Genomic DNA, 15,186 nt, shown 5'->3' on the forward strand with positions numbered 1-15,186 from the left:
ATTTGTATAGGATTCAGCAGTCATACCTCTATTGTCCGTCAGCATGGGTGTCGTGAAGTTTGCCACTTCTGTCTTAAGAAGCATGAAGTTGGCTTTGGAGAAATTTTTACGGTGGTTTCCCTAATGGGGGGGGGGGTTGTGGATGTCTAGGGTGATTAGCTTGTGGTCAGATCTGACCAATGAGGAATTGACCTCTGGTGGGGAACACCGTTTGCCCATGTTGTTAATAACCAGGTCTAGGATATTGCTGCCCCTGGTGGGGGAGTGGATAAGTTGATCCAAGGCAATGGAATTTATGAATTCCAGAAAACACTGAGCACAAGAATTGGTACATGAGTAGTTTTCCCAGTTAATGGTGTAGTAGTTGAAATCGCCCATTATTAGGATGTCTGTCTATGTTACTCCCCCACATTTCCCCTTTCCCTTGTCTATATTACTCACATCTTCCCCTTTCATTATTTATGTTACTTCCAACCTGCCCATATCCTTATCTATGTTCCTCCCCATATCTCCCCTTCCCTTATCTGTTACTCCACCATATTACTCCTTTTCCTTACCTATGTTACTTCACCTTCCCCCTTCTGTTAACTATGTAACTCCCCACATTTCCCCTTCCCTTACTGATGTTACTCCACCGTATCTCTCCCTTTCCTTACCTATGTTACTCCTTATCTCCCCCTTCTGTTATCTATGTAACTCCCCACATTCCCCCTTCCTTATCAATGTAACACATCTCTGCCTTCCCTATTCTATGTTATTCCCCACATCTCCCACTTCTTATCTATGGTACTTCTCACATCTTCCCTTAACTATATTACTCTCCCACATCACCCCCTTTACTTAACTATGTTACTACCCCACATCTCCCCTTCCCTTATCTATGTTACTCCCCGCATCTCCCCTTCCCTTATCTATGTTACTCTCCCATCTCTCCCCTTCTATTATCTGTATTACATCCCTACATCTTCCCTTCCCTTATCTATTATTCTCCCCCACATCTCCCCTTTTCCTTTTCTATGTTATTCCCCCACATCCCCCTTCCATTATCTATGTTACTCCACCACATCTCCCCATTCCATTATCTATTTTACTCCCTGTCATTTCCCCTTCCTTATCTATGTTACTCCCCATATCTCTCCCTTCCCTCTCACTATTTTTACACTCACACACAACACCTTCTCCCATACTCCTACACTTTCTATGACTGTAACCTTAGGCCTTATACTACAAACTTCACTATCACTAAAATGTCCTCCTTCCTATCCATCTTTTCCCCCATTCCTCTTTTTCCCCCACCTAGTTTTCCAGGAAGACCTTCTACTTACTGACTTTTTTGTTGTCCTTAAACACCTTGGTAAAGTCCACTACTTTACATATGCATACATACCTGTTATACCTATGAATTGCATAGTTATCTAAGTCTTGCTTTACTTCGAATTGTATGTTAAAAAATAATGCAGAACTGTATTTAAATTTGCAAGTAGTTTTTCTCCCCAGGCCTCCACTGAAAGTGGGATCATGCGGAGTCAGACTTTCTCAGTCAACAAAAACAACTAAATAAATAAATTTCTCCCTTAAATAAAATCGAACTTAGCAGATGAGGTATCCTTTCAGTCTTATGAAACTGAGAACCACGTTAGCTCTTTTTTTCTTTCCTCATGGAAAAAGATTCAAGAAGTTCTGTATTCCTGTGCTGACTCATCTTTGAAATACCTCATGTGGCAAAAGTTCATATAGTTGCCATGGTACCAGAGGAGCCAGTCAGGGATGGAGACAGGTGATGGGGAATGGTCTCCACAACTCTCCTGGCGGACAGGGATTCTTGCAGGTCCTCAAGGAGGAGATCGAGCAATGTGATTTTGCTGGCGCTGACTGGGGAAACTACTTATTTTGCTTTTAGGGTTGGGGGCAGAGATGCTTGTTGGCAATGTCCTTTCTGGAGGTGAGGGATGACCAGCAGGGTCAGACCCATTGTCCAGCACCCTTCCCCTGCCTGAGCTGAGTATGCATGGGGAAAGATAGAGCATAAAGTAAAAACCCTTAAGTCATCTCTGATGGTTGTCAGAATAATGATCCTTACCATTCAGAACTCACCCTGATGATGAGGAATGATCAGGCTAATAAGCCAGTAGGGGAGTGATAATCAACATACAGTGGGGAGGCATATTGTTCAAAAAAATCATAAACACTAACAAATAAGAGGATGGTGTAATGGTGGGCTGTTAACCACATGCTTTTTTTCCCAGGCAGGTAATTTAGTTTATTCCCGCATCTTAAAAATAGTGCCCATAATTGAATTAATTAGTGACTATCCAAACAAAATGTGTTTGAGTGTGTGTGTGTGTGTGTGTGTGTGTGTGTGTGTGTGTGTGTGTGTGTGTGTGTGTGTGTGTGTGTGTGTGTGTGAATCCTGCATAGAACAGTCCTTCATACTTGACTGCTTTCTGTTTTGGTATTGGAAAAACCTGATCTCACATTTGAAGCTTTTTTCCAATACTTTACTGTTACTGAAAGTGTGACAAAACGTATTTGCAAAAAGGGGGTGGAGCCTAGATGGCCAACTGAGAGCAGTGAATTTTGAGAGCTCTATAAACTAGTATAATAATATACAAAAATGTTATTTTCAAGTTTAAAATGTCAGAAATCTATAGATAAACTATTAAACTACATAAATATTTTGGTGGAGATGTACAAACATTTTCCTGTCAAGTAACTTGGAGATATATTGAACCAATGAATATGAACAACTCAAGGAATTCTCACCCAGATGCTGCTTTGAAAAAGAACTGCAATTGATGACACCTACCTTACAGGAACTATCTTTGAAGATGGATGGCTTTAAAATGATTTAGAAAACATCAAATTAAATTCTCAAAAACAGACTGATACTCTTAAGGAACTATTACAGCAACACCATGCAAAAATTACAAATATAAAGACTTCTCTAAATGACATTGAAGGGAGACTCAAAGAGGAAGAATTCCTAAAAGAATTTCTGCTTAAACAGAATACATGGCTGCTTAACAAAATAGATGACTTAGAAAACAGGGAAAGGGGAAACAACATAAGGATCTTTGGTCTGCCTGAAAGCAGTGAAGGTGAAGACATTATTTCATTCTTAACAACCTGGGTTCCTGAATTTTTAGACTTGAAAGAGGGACTTTCATTGGGAACTGAAAGGGTGCATAGAGCACTGAGGAAACCTGCTTCAAACTCAACAAATACTCCACCTAGATCCATAGTTATAACATTTCTTTCATTTCTGGACAGGAAACTAATATTAAAATCTGATTGGAGAAAATCACCCTTAAAATACAATCAAAGCCTGATAAGGTTTGACAATGATTATTCTTCCAGAATACTAGAACAAAGGAAAAAAGTCTGGCCAGTAAAAAAACTGTTGAACAAAACAACATTAAAGCAAAGCTGGCCTTTCCAGCCAAGATAAAAATACTTTTTTGTCAATGAGATGAGAACCTTTAATGACTTAGAAGAAGCTACTGGGTCTATATTATGAAAGCGAAAATCCCTAAGCGCGAATACCTAAACATCTACCCCTTTACCGCGAACTGCAAAAATCCCGAATGCACTAAATCACAAAAAAAAAATACCGACCTTTAATAGTCGGCCAACCCCACCACCCGCTATATACTACCTACCTAACTATGCTGTATCCTTAGCCCCTCCCTAACCCTAAGGTCCGTAACTACTGCACACTTCTCCTACACACATACACCCAAACAAAATAAATAAAACACATACATACATTTAAAAAACACCTACTTCTAATACTACACTAACTCTTACATATATTACCTATCTATGCACTTACCTTAACTCAAATCCTAACACTAAATTCCTATCTATCGCACACTTACCTTACGGAGCTATACCGCAGATGGGCCAACCAAAACAAATTGACATTTCGAACTTCACGGTTTTGAACTTTCATGGTTTACGTACTTCGCTCAATACGGGTCGACGTCTTCGTATTCACCTAAAGGAATCTTCGCTCTCGTAATAGGAACCCAAAGCTACTATATTCATCAAAAACAACAACATAGTGTCTATCCCAGAAGAAAAGGAATGGATGACCCCCTACTCTTAAAAGAATAAAAGAAACAAATCCTTGGATTGATGCTAGAAAGAAGAAATAAAAAACTGATTCCAAGATAGCTGTCCCAAAAAATAAGTCTCACAACTACATCTCTCAAAGTATCAACTGATATGGTACATCACTTGTCATCTGTTTTTATTAAAAAAAGGAGGGATTCTTAACTGAGAAACAGAAATGATTTATTCAGAATTTTCAAAGAGTTGAATAAGTCTTCACAAACAAAGGTAGGTCAAGATGGGTTACTATTTACATTATATGTATAAGCCAAACAAAGCAACATATAATATAAACATATAAGTTTCTATTCCCCTACTTGAACTCAATGAATACTTATCTTGTTCATTTTTCATTGTTTTTACTTATAATAATTTAAGTAATTCATTAACTAATTCAACAAGGTACCATTCATCAGAGTTCAGACTCAAATGTAACAAATGAACATCATTTATAATAGCAGTAAGAGTAGAGTGTTTTGAAAAAAAAATGCTGTCATGGAGACCAATGCCTTCTTCAGTTAAAGTATGATTTAAAAATGTCATGTATATCCTGGTTAAATAATAGTAGCAAGGTCTTAGTCAAATGTCATTATTCTGTCTAAATATAGTTAATATCAATTATGGCAGGTATCACAGCTTCGAAAGCCGTTTGATCAATCCTGATATGGTGGGTGTGGATGCAGCTGTGTCTGGAATCTAGTACAAATGTCATTATTATTCTGTCTAAACATAGTTAATATCAATTATGGCAGGTATCATAGCATCTAGTGCTGTTTGATTAAGCCTGGCATGGTGTGTGTGTGGATGCAGCTGTGTCTGGCAGCGGTTGAATGTTGCCGTTTTTGTCTCCGGGAAGCTGTGGGTTGCAGCTTGTGATCGAGGTTTACTGATGATTGTGTATTAGGAAGAGGCATTTGGTCTTTTAGCCTGGATCCAGGAGAAGAGGTTAGATAAAACTGTGATTTGGGATATTTTGGCAGAGAATAGTTTGTTTATACATCTGCTGAGTGAGAGATGGGAAGGCTGGAAGAATGTGTTATCTCTTGTTGTGGCAGCTTGTTGGGAGTTTTTTTTTTTTTGTTTGATCTGTTTGCTGTCCGTCCTTTTCCTGGCTGCTGCCTCACTGAAAGGTAAGGAATTTAGGCTTCAAGTTGCAATGAAATGAAACTTTGCTTCAGGTACATCGCGAGCCTCTGGTATGCAGTACACAAACACATTAACAGAAACAGACGCTCCCAGGTTGCTATGGTAACAGAGACAGAGTGACAATAATGCTTAATGGCTCTGAGGAGCCTCAGAGATGATTCTCAGGAATGTTTTTGGTTTAAAAAAAAATATATAATAAAAGGTCTGTTTTAAACCACATGTACACATATTGATGGTCTCCCAACACTTCATTTAGCTCATTAAGTTGATTCTTGATAAAAAAATAAATAAACAATAAGCGCAATTTTATATTTAAAATATATTTTGGTCCAAACATATTAATGACTTACATAAGACTGGAAGCCTGAGTTATTGTGAAAGACTAAGAGCACTTGGTCTTGTGCAGAACCCTTTGCAGTGGTCTGGGAGGTGAGCTTGCTCAGACATGTTGGGCATGTCGGGATAGCTGATTCTAGGGGTGTATGGGGTTGCTAGAAAGTGCTAGACAGTCATCAGATTTCATTTGTGAAATACCTGTGGGAATGAAAGGTCTGTTGAGTGGTTCACTAGCAGAGTGGCTACTGCATGGAACAGGGTGGTAAAATGGAACACGACAAATATTGGTTTGGATATTTTAAGAACAGCCTGGAAACACACCACATGAACTAGTAAATGGTACTCTGTCAAAACTGGATGGGTATTGTTGCCCGTGCTTGAAGTACTGATATGTGTGTATGTAAGTATGAAAATAAGAAACTAGAAGGGTCTCAAAATGAAAAGTCTATGGACTGTATAAACATGGTTGGAAGGAGATAATAACAATAAACATTACAGCTTGTCATCTCTCAAATAACTAAGCAACAGTCAAAAAAACACACAATAGTTATGTAATGTATGATTTAGTAAATCTAGACATAAAATATATAATCATCACATAAGATGAAGCAGTCATCTGAATTTAGATATTAAAGGCAGGATTTAATAACATGGGCTTGTGTATAATAATACTACTGTTTTAACTTGTCATAAATGACATACACTACATTGAACATCAAGGGGAAGCATGATGATTTTCTTATATAACTAAATATGCATAACAAGTCATGCAATTCCTTTAACCTGAATTGTAGTTTTTGTAACCCATCTTGACCATACATAATACTTATAAGCTGTTACCAAGGTAACGAATATTTTATACAAACTGACAAAGTTGTCCAAGGGAAACATTGAACAAGGAATGTCACAGAATGTAACAATCACATTCTGAACAAATAGTATTAAATTTACAATAATCAGTTTAACCTTTGCTGATTATACAAAATAGAATGTTGCTATTTAAATCTAAAAACTTTCAGTATATGCCATAAAATGGCAATTTATGAATATGGAAAGGGAACGTGTAATCATTAATCGCAATAAGTGAATTTGTTGATTTTAACCTATAATTTCACTCATTTTATAATAAGAAATGAAAAATATGAAAACCCTTATTTGTAGGAAATGGGGGGGAAGAGGGATGCACTGATAATTAAAATGCACTAACTTTCATCAATGTTCACATAAAGCAAATGTGATGCTTTAAGTAAGTTAGCAAAAAACAAAGTGATTACTTAAATGCTGGCAAACAATGAAATATAACTTCTGATATATCCAGTAAAATACACTGTATTATAAACATTAGGTATAAATATTATTGCCATCTATTTGTATTAAGTAATATGTTTTGAAAGATTTCATCAATAAGGGTGAATATGTTAAATAACTGTGTGCTATAATCTTTTACTGAGGTTTTATATATGATACATCCTACTTTATTATGACTGAATTGCTTGTCACCTATATTTCATGTAAATATTATTATACAATAAGTAGACATTTATATTGTATTAGAATTCTGTCTAATCTACAATAGTACTATATTTGTTCAAAATAATATAAATATTGCTTATTCCTATTACAAATATTCTCCATATGATAATTCAATTTATGGAGCTCAGATGTTCTGGATTGTCAAGGTATGAGTGATAATCTAATGGACTTATGTTTATCCATCAGATTAGGAATGATTTTCATTCCATGGCTAGTGCAGATCTTAGTTTTGTTAACATTTATTAATTTAAATTTGTTATTTCACAAAAACATTTTAATATGCCTGACCAAAACATTACTTTATTGGTAAACACTCAAAGTATAAAACTGATAGTTTCCTTTAAAATCTCAAACGTATACTTTATTGTTATCAGAGGAAAATGTTTATAGTCACAATAAAACAAAAAATACATAGTCTAAATAACCTAAGATGGATACCTTTAAATACCAATGGCTTAAACAATCTTAGCATAAAATCAAATCTACTGAAATATTTAAAATTGAACAAAGCACAAATTGTCTTCCTTCAAGAAACTCATTTCAAAACAAATGACAATTATAAATGGAATCCTAAGGAATATATGATATTGGCACAATCCACTTATAAGACAAGACAAAAGGGTTAACAATTTTATGGAAAACAAATGTGATTCACCCAGAAATCATTTATAAGTATGAAGCTAAAGAAGGCCTTATGGTATTAGTAATAGTTAAATATAATAGAATATGGACCCTAGCCAATCTATACTGGTTCCCGGGCATTGGAACAGGAACTGTTAAAAACACTTGGATTTCATTTCCAGTAATTATAAAGGCAACTTAATATTAGGAGGAAATTTTAACTGTATATTTGATATTTCTGAAACTACAAATAAAAGACTGCTGCGTACGTCTACTGTATCAAAAGCTTTAAATAAGTTGGTAGAATAATTTCATATTGTAGATACTTTCAAATTTAAAGAAGAAAATTCTTTGTTGTTTTCCCATCAAGATCACAGATTTAGTACCCAAACTGGAATAGATAAAATATTTGCTGCCCACGACTTACACTCTAAAATCATTTATTTCTCAATCACTCCCTGCCCCTTTACAGACCACAGTTTATTGATACTAAAACTTAAAAATGGGTACAAACCATTACTCTTTAACTCCAGAATTCCAGCATATATAACTAAAATTAAAGAGTTAAAAACCTGGTTATTATCTGAATTACAGTTCTTCTTAGATATTAATTACACTACAGAGATAAATAAAATAATGATATGGGACTCATTAAAATATAGTAAAACCCTAACTTGATATAAAAAAAAATCAGAGAAAGGGATTCTGAATTATTAGATCTACAATCCAAACTTTTGTCAGTAAAAGCTGAAAAAAATCAAAATCATTTGGAGATGAAAAAGCAAGTAGAAATATTAAACAATAAATACAATTAAATTCTAACACATAAACCTAGCTTAGCTTTAGAAAAACTAAAAATGAATACCTTGGCCACGTCCCCCAAATATCTACATAATTTATCCACAAGAATCAAAATACAATCAAAAGCTAATAACATTAAAAGTATATTCCATGACAAGAAAGGGAAAAATGTAACGGATATAGGTGACATTCTTGATGTATATAGAAATCACTATATGGAACATTTCCAAAAAGAAAATATACATATTGATCAATTAAATCTAGATGAAAAATGTTCTAGTATAAAAAAACAGAAAAAATAAAACTAGATCTGCAAGCACCCATATCCTACAAAGAAATTACAGATACAATAAAAGAGGGTAAAAATAATAAAGCTCCAGGTATAGATGGCATAATTATGGAAATATATAAACTTTTTCCTTCAAAGATACTATCCCTCTTCCATAAAACTGTATTAGAAATTCAGTCACAAGCTTTAATACCACCCTCTTGGAGATATTCCTTAATCACACCAGTTCTAAATAAAACAAATCCCCAAACCTCTGTACCTCATATAGAACTATATCATTATTAAATAATGAATATAAGACATTTATAACAATATTAACTAACAGAATGGAAATACCACTATCCTAAAAAATAAATAATGATCAAACTGGATTCATATATCATAGACACACACATGACAATATTAAAATGATAACTTCTCTTATAGATTATGTTAATAAAAAAAATAAAGAAACACTCGTAATTGGTTTAGATATAGAGAAAACCTATGATTCCCTAAATTGGGACTCTTTATTCAAAATCCTAATGCTATTTGAATTTCCTTCATCCTTTGTTCATCTCCTAAAGAATATATATATATATATATATATATATATATATATATATATATATATATGTATGTATATATATACACACACACACACACACACACAAATAATTTAGCATATTTCAAGTTAGGTCCTTTTACCTCTGAATCTATACATATAACAAAAGGCACTACACAAGGATGTCCCATGTCACCAATTCTATTTGCTCTGGCTATTGAAATATTGGCAGATTCTATTTGTAACAATATAAAAATCAAAGGAATAGATGTTTATGAACAATACAATTCTAAAGTAATGCTATTTGCTGATGACATATTACTAACATTATCTAATACAAAAGAGACATTAGAAGAATTAAATATATTAATTGACAAATTTCACATGACTTCAGGAGTCCATTTCAATAAATCAAAATCAAAATTTTTATTTTTAAATAAAAAAAAGAACTGCAGACTAAGGGGGATCACATCATAGGGAAACAAGAATCTACCTTAAAATAGCTAGGAATTGAGTTATGCAAGGATAATAATGAATTAATCTCACAAAACTACAATAATATCATCAATACAATTAAAATCTCTGTGGAAAAATGGAACAAAATAATATTGACATTTGAAGATAAGACTACACTTAATAAAAATGTTTTTTTCTGCCCGAGATCCTATATATAGCCTTGGCAACACAACTGTTACCAGAAAAGAATATACTTAAAGAAATAAATTCATGCCTAATAAAATTGTTTCCCAAACGCAACAGAATAGCTTTAATGCATCATATCAGACCATGGAAACAGGGAGGATTAAACTTTCCTGATATAGAAACATATATAAAAGCATCAATATCTAAAACAATCTCAGACTTGGTAAGTCAAAATTACTCTGCAAATTGGAAAGAATTACTAACTGTAATATCAATAAATGAATCTGATTTACAAAAAAAATTTCAAATAACAGATAAAAACAATTTACCATGGCACATAGTATGTATTAGTATGCAATATAACATAACTAAACCCACTAAACCACATATGATTAATTATTACATTGACTCATTTAGGAAAATTATTAATGCAAATATAGATTTAGTCACAAAGAACTTTCCACATAAAATATATAGAGAAATTATTAATTCTTGGGAACAGAAAGGATTTGTTTGTTGGCTCCAATGTATCAAAGAATTAAAAGTTTTAGATATGCAAGTAATAAAAACAACATATAAAATTCCACAACAGGACTGGCCAACTTTACAGAGTATTCTGTCATATTCTCAAGATTTAAGTAGAATAATTAACAAGTCTTCATTTAAAGAAATACCTAAATTTATGAAATACACATATGAAATCATATATAATGACTTTGACATGGGAAACAGTATTTCAAAATTTTACAAAATATTGATAAACTATAAAACAACACTCAAAACCTCATACTGGAAATATATAACAAAAGGACACTCAATACAGTTAACTGAAGGTATTAAAACAAATATCTTATTATCGATAAAATATACATCCTTTACACAATGCTGGAAAGTTTTTAATTGGAAATGCTTGCACAGTGCATTCTTAACCCCAGACAGAATCAGTAAAATTACTTCTTCCATAAAAGGAATATGTTGGAGATCTGAGCAAGTACACAATGCAAATGGAACCACATTTTACTTGACTGTGTTAAAACTAAGTAATTTTGGAATTGTATTAATAACTTTCTACAAGCTTTATTTAATGAATCATTTTATGTTACTAAAGCTCTTGTATTATGAAATGTGAAAGAAGGTCCTCATTTGAATAGGTCAGACATGTACCTAGTATGGACTATACTTGCAATTTCAAGGAAGTGTATAACAAGAAGATGGAATACAAACACAATACCAACTTTGGAAGAATTCTACAGCATACTGAAGACCACAGTGTTATTGGAAATTAAAATTAAAAAAGTAAGAATTTATCCAAAGCCATTTATCAACAACCCTTGGGGAAAAGTCTTATCGTTGATTGGTACTATACAATAATTGATCAGACACTCTGATAATGGATTGGACATACTTACAAAAGTAACTATATACATTAAGATCTGTTATAGTGTCAGACTAATGTAAATAGTGTACATAGCTATTTAAGATGTTATGCATAAATACTATGAAATTCATTCAAATGCATTTGAAGAATAAAAAAATTGAGAAAAAAAAAGTATTTGCAAACAATATATGAAATGATTTTGTTATGATATGACATGCTTTCTTTTCTTTTAATTTTCAGAAAAGAGGAAATTTAGAAAATGTAAGTATTATTTATATGTCAAAAACAATTTTGTTCCTTATTTCCTTAACTTGTTTTTGTTAACTAATTGCTTTTCATAAAGAAACTGGTCTTCCTTCACATGCAGGCCAGGACAGTTAATGTCATCATAGCAGAAAGTATAAAACAAGACTGTGGACATTAAAATCATGTTACTAAAATATTCATTATTCTAGATGAGTGCAGCCTAGTGGTCACTATGCAGTAAATTGTGGTCAGCAGGTCGATCTCTTTACTGCGGTGGGCAGGCCATAACAAAAAGCAAAAGGCTACTGTGAAAACTACAGGCTTTAAAATTCTGAACAATAAAAAAGAATCTACTGTGAAAATACATGCTTTTGAACTTCCAACAGATGGTTACAGATTCACAATTATTCATTAATCAGATGCCAGCATTTATCAACTTTTTTTTTAATTTATTTATATTTCTGAGAAAGTTATAGTTTTCAAAGGCAGTTCATATGTTGTGTATAGATTTCAAAGGTGGCCTTGATTTTTAAAAGTATAGAACATTTATAGCCAAAGTAGGAAAGGGTTATCTGAATGGTTGACGATAAGGATAAAGTATTGTAAGGCACAGGTGAGTGTCAGCACTCAGGCAGTGTACAATAACAGATAAACAAGATACACCTTCTCTGACTATATTAGCAAAGGGAAAAATCAAGCAATCAAATCAAACAAGGGTAGCAAAATGACATAGGAGGCAATGTGAGAAGAGACCCAAAAGCAGATGCATCAGATACACGAATAATGGTTTGTTAACGCTAATGAAACAGAGTGAGGCAATAACATTTTGTGGCTCAAGGTATAAAAAAGTCTCTTGCATACTCATTTTAGGTTTTGGCAGGTAAAAAAAATAGACCTCTCCTTAAACAGTGATGGGAAATAGAAAAGCTGCATTGTAGTTTAGTAGAGTGTTAGACTTGAACAAGAAAAGAGCTAACTGTAGCGACCCATAAATAGTTATATCATGGTCCAAATGTTAGAGTGGAACTAATCACCAATTAACAATAAAGAATATAGCTTCTACAAATAAAGGTTTAAAAAACAATAATATGGCAGAGATGGTATTTTCATTGGAAAATGTGTCCTTACTAAAATCAGGGTGAACATTTTCAGCTATAAAAAAGATTTCATCAGATGATATGAAGTATTTTTATAGATGAAAGCACTCATTCTGATTTCAATAAAGGCATTTTTTTATAATAATAACATTTCTGCAAACCTATTGGTTTTTATACCTTTACTTTTAAAGGTTATATCCTTTATTTCATTTCTGAAAGTTACATTAATGAAACTGAATTACTGCAACCTATTAATAAATAAAATGGTCATAAAACAGTTTGTCCGGTTGGCTCCAACGCTCGAGTAACTTAAATACACTAACTCACTCAGCTGGTCAAGTCAATTGAATCCCACTTTTTATGATACTGGAGACATTTATCTTGGAAACAAAAAACTTTGTTCATAGAGCTGCTCCTCCTAAATCTGTATATTCATCAATCCAACAGTTTTATCAACAAATACTGATCAGATAACATTCCAACAACTGATAGCAGAAACGGATTACTGAAGTTTGGCACGCAGTCTGAGAGAGGGAGTAAATTCATTGATTCTGGTGCAGTATTCTATCTGACATGAATGATAAACAGGAAGACAAAAAGAGAAAGACATAGGTTTTAAATCTGCACAGAGAGGGAGACAGAACATAGGTATAAACTGATTGCATTGCATGAATTAGAAATGTTAAAGGCCTGACTTTTTACTCAGGGATGAATTACTGCAGCACATTTCAGTATCATGGGGTGTCATTATGCACATCACCCACATGTTACAGGGGACACAAGCAGCAGAAGTGTCCAGAGTGAAACAACAGTAGATATAAATGATTAACTCCTTTTGTGTAAGATGCTAAAAACACTAGCACTCTAAAAGTGAACAGGGAACAAGGCGTTATGTAAACTGAGCATGTAGGTGTCCCAAGAACTACCAATACAAACCTGCAGGGATACTTGGGGGGTGTCTGTACTTCTGATATTTCTGCTACCCAAACGTACTGACCCTAGGACTGCTGCACCTTGGGATGAGGATAATATTCTGTGTTAGTGTAGACCTGGACTTGGTATATGCTCTCCTGTTGAAACTTGCACACTCTTACTGAAGAATCACAGCTGTGTTCCTCTCAGTTTTAAGAGGAACTCTCTTTTACTATTTATTTTTTATTAGCATTTGTTTACCAGGATATGACTGGGCACAAGGCCCTTGTCCATCTGAGGACAGGGAGAAAAGCTCCATTTTAAATATGCATGTTAGATTTACATAATGTTACATTAAGATACAAACTTATAGACCCAGACAATTATATTTTTGTAGAAATAATGTCATGCATTTAAAATCTTTGTGATTGTAGACAGTCATATTATTAAAGAAGACACACTAGCCCAAACAAGTTTTCTTGTTTACTGTCTATACCAGCAGTCACTGTCTTTGTTTATTTCATATCCTGAAACCATATAAAGAAAATTCAAAGTAGTGTGTGATCAGACAAGAGACACAATATAGTCCTTTCTGAGCATAAGATGCCATTGTACCTTGCCGTCTCTTTCACCCATGATTGCATAATTATATAATGGGCAGTATCATGGCTTCACAGCTCTGGTCACAGGTTTGAGCCTGATCCCTGGCCATCGTTACACAGTGACATAATATGTAGTGTCATGGCTTCCCAGCTCTGACCAAGGGTTTGAGCCTGATCCTCAGTTGTAGTTTGAGTACGATCTGTGTGTCCTCCTCCTGTGTGTATGAGTCCTCCCCAATATGCTGCTTAGTTTTAACTGCCCACTATGAAGCACTGTCAGGGATACAGACTTTATTCTTTTCAGGTGAAAAAGTGTATAAGAATCAGTTAGTTTACTCATTGAATTTAACAAATGAGTACATACAAATTTATTGATTTATTAGCATTTGTTTACTGGGAAAGTTTGACTGCCCCTTGTCATTGGAGCCTGGTGAGAAAAGTGCCACAATTAACACTTTTACAAGATGTCATATAATACAATAAAATACAATACAAGCCTAAAACAGCAAGTGCTAACTACCACATTCAAAAAAAAAAAAAAAACCAGAAGAGATAGACCCCATTTATCATTATATTTCATTAAGTTAAAATATTAATATATATCTAACCATGATGTTAGTCTGGCAGTTTGCGGAGATAAAGGCTGTGTGCTTTTAACAAGCTAGCTTCTTTGACACAGGGTTTGGTTCCCTCCACTTTCATTTGCCTACTGTGTGACGTTTTGCAAGTCAATTAACCAGATAATGCTTTACAACAATTGGGAACTTGGCAGAGGCTCATTACTGGTCTCCTGGTATGAATTCTTAGTAACTACCTATGAATCCAGTGTTATATGTTCCTGTATTTTGGAATGCTAGAGAAAAAACATGTTTTTTCTCTGTGTTACACATCTTTCTCACTGGCCACATTTATTTAGGCCATGCTAC

At 33.9% G+C, this 15,186-nt stretch overlaps 1 long non-coding RNA gene across 1 annotated transcript in view; it reads left to right on the plus strand.

Moving 5' to 3' along the window:
• Window positions 1-15,186, plus strand: part of LOC122790407 — a 164,880-nt gene that overhangs the window by 91,678 nt on the left and 58,016 nt on the right. The window contains exon 2 of the long non-coding RNA XR_006363013.1: window positions 11,644-11,664. This is a non-coding gene — a long non-coding RNA (uncharacterized LOC122790407). The remainder of the gene's footprint in view (window positions 1-11,643; window positions 11,665-15,186) is intronic.

Source organism: Protopterus annectens, chromosome 16.part0, assembly GCF_019279795.1.
Source record: "Protopterus annectens isolate FY-2018-M chromosome 16.part0, PAN1.0, whole genome shotgun sequence".
Lineage (NCBI taxonomy): Eukaryota > Metazoa > Chordata > Ceratodontiformes > Protopteridae > Protopterus > Protopterus annectens.